This window comes from Staurois parvus, unplaced genomic scaffold, assembly GCF_062004578.1.
Source record: "Staurois parvus isolate SC_StPar_1 unplaced genomic scaffold, SC_StPar_1.0 ptg003047l, whole genome shotgun sequence".
Lineage (NCBI taxonomy): Eukaryota > Metazoa > Chordata > Amphibia > Anura > Ranidae > Staurois > Staurois parvus.
Genome location: NW_028320843.1, coordinates 27096 through 30484, shown reverse-complemented (window position 1 = coordinate 30484; position 3389 = coordinate 27096).

Here is a 3389-nt window from a genome sequence, read left to right as displayed (position 1 = left end):
CTTTAAGCTGCGCTCGGGTCCAGAGTCCGCTCATTGACGTCAGATGCTAATTGGACTCCGGTTGATAATTAATATCTGTGTATGGAGGAAGTATAGATTGTCTCTCCTGGGACAGGTGTGGCGGAGGTAAAGCAGATAGCAGTGACACTCGGGCCCCTTGGCTTGTCACTTGTTTGGGTTTTAGGATTGTGGTAAAATCTCACAGCAACCAACAAAATGATCAGTTTTTATATCTATACAGTATACACTCACTGGCCACGTTATTAGGTCCACCTGTTCAATGGCTCGGTAACACAAATCACTAATCAGCCAATCACATGGCAGCAACAAAATGTACTTAGGCATCTAGACTTGGTGAAGACAAGTTGATGAAATTCAAACCGAGCATCAGAATGGGGAAAAAAGGGGATTTTAGTGACTTTGAACATGGCATGGTTGTTGGTGCCAGACGGGCTGGTCTGAGGATTTCACAAACTGCTGATCTCCTGGGATTTTCCCACACAACCATCTCCAGGGTTTACAGAGAATGGTCCGAAAAAGAGAAAATATCCAGTGAGTGGCAGTTGTGTGGAGGAAAATGCCTTGTTGGTGTCAGAGGAGAATGGGCAGACTGGTTGGAGATGATAGAAAGACAACAGTAACACTAATAACCCCTCGTTACACCTAAGGTATGCAGAATCCCATCTCTGAATGCACAACATGTTCAACCTTGAAGCAGATGGGCTACAGCAGCAGAAGACCACACCAAGTGCCACTCCTGTCAGCTAAGAACAGGAAACGGAGGCTACAATTTGCATAGGCTCACCGAAATTGGATGATAGAAGATTGCAATGATGAGTCTGGATTTCAGCTGTAACATTCAGATGGTAGGGTCAGAATTTGGTGTAAACATGAAAGCATGGATCCATCCTGCCTTGTATCCACGGTTCAGGCTGGTGGTGGTGTCATGGTGTGGGGGATCCATCCTGCCTTGCATCAATGGTTCAGGCTGGTGGTGTCATGGTGTGTTGGATCCATCCTGCCTTGCATCAATGGTTCAGGCTGGTGGTGTCATGGTGTGTTGGATCCATCCTGCCTTGCATCAATGGTTCAGGCTGGTGGTGTCATGGTGTGGTGGATCCATCCTGCCTTGTATCAACGGTACAGGCTGGTGGTGGTGTCATGGTGTGGTGGATCCATACTGCCTTGTATCAATGGTTCAGGCTGGTGGTGTCATGGTGTGGGGAAGATTTTCTCGACACTAGCAAGGTGGACCTAATAAAGTGGACGGTGATTGTATATTGCTACTTAAATTCCATTACACAAAGCAGATGGAAAGTAAATGTTTACAGAGTCCAATAGAGGCAATAAGATCTATAGGAGATGAAGATTCTATGAAGATGAGTGATGGATACCCAACATTGTATCCTCATCTACCTAACACATCCCGTGTAATCAGTGGATCTCTAGTTGGCCTCCTGCTCTCTAGTCTGAGGTCACTGGAAGAGCTGCTCTCTCCTTGTAGGACTTGGCTATCAGTGTGACATCCTGGCCCTGGTGCAGGAGATGGCCAGGCCATACATAACCAGGAGAAGCTCCCACCCTAGCTGGCCCCACCACCACAACGCCTGAGGCCTGGTCCCATGAGGACTAATAACTAACTGTGGCATCCAAGGCCCTCATTGGTCCCAGTAATTGCCCCATTGTATCACCCACAACCCCCTGTTACTCAGGAATTACCTCTGCTCAGGACTTATTGAACTCCAGAGATGACCCAGGACTCACTGAGCTCCAGAGATGACCCAGGACTCACTGAGCTCCAGAGATGACCCAGGACTTACTGAACTCCAGTGGTGACCCAGGACTCACTGAGCTCCAGAGATGACCCAGGACTCACTGAGCTCCAGAGATGACCCATGACTCACTGAACTCCAGAGATGACCCAGGACTCACTGAGCTCCAGAGAATACCTGAAACTCAATGAACTCAAGAGGTGATCTAGGAGGACTCACTAAGCTCCATAGGTGGCCCAGGACTCACTGAGCTCCAGAGGTGGCTCAGGAATCACTGAGCTCCAGAGATGACCCAGGGCTCACTGAACTTCAGAGGTGACCCAGGACTCATTGAACTCCAGAAGTGAACCAGGACTCACTGAGCTCCAGAGATGACCCAGGACTTACTGAGCTCCAGAGATGACCCAGGACTCACTGAACTCCAGAGGTGACCCAGGACTCACTGAACTCCAGAGGTGACCCAGAACTCACTGAACTCCAGAGGTGACCCAGGACTCATTGAACTCCAGAAGTGACCCAGAACTCACTGAGCTCCAGAGGTGACCTGAAACTCAATGAACTCCAGAGGTGACCAGGACTCACTGAGCTCCTTATGTGATCCAGGACTCACTGAGCTCCAGAGGTGGCCCAGAACTCAATGATCTCAAAAGGTGGCCCAGGACTCATTGAGCTTGATATTCAGTAGATGCTCTCAGGTCTTCCCAGGGGGGTCTGTAGGTCTGCTGCATGTAAAGCGTACCTCCAGCGAGCGTCTTGCTCTGTGTTAGTCATGGATTGGTGCAGAAAGTCTGGAATTTAGAGGGATCCCCTTTATTTATTACAGATGTCAAGTCCCTAAATCGTGCAACTTTAGCAACGTAAAGAGACCCTGTCACCAGACCCATCATTTCAGCTGCAATCTTCCTATTATATTTAATGTAGTATATTGTTACTATTATCCTGTAAACTCCTCCCTGTATGGACGTCCAAAAGCCCAAGACTGCTGCAGGGTGCCGCCATCTTGGATATGACCCCAACAAGACATAGGAGGTGATATCAAAAGGTTTCAAGACTAATTTTGTAACAGTAATGGATGGCAGCACAAGGCTGAACGCACAATCACAGGGAGCACCGACCTTCATAAGTCAGTGTGCCAAAAGACATCATCCTGTGTACATCGGGAGCTGTGCAACTGGTGCTATTCTGACCACATGCATTACCATGGGGGAGATTTACTAAAACCAGAGCACACAGAATCTGGTTCGGCTGTGCATTGTAACCAATCAGCTTCAACTACAGCTTGTTCAATGAAGCTTTGCCAATAAAACCTGGAAACTGATTGGTTCCCATGCAGAGCTGCACCAGATATATATACTGTATTTATACAGTGGGGATCGAAAGTTTGGGCACCCCAGCTAAAAATTTGTATTAATGTGCATAAAGAAACCAAGGAAAGATGGAAAAATCTCCAAAAGGCATCAAATTACAGATTAGACATTCTTATAATATGTCAACAAAAGTTAGATTTTATTTCCATCATTTACACTTTCAAAATAACAGAAAACAAAAAAATGGCGTCTGCAAAAGTTTGGGCACCCTGCAGAGTTAATATCTTGTACTGCCCCCTTTGCAAAGCTG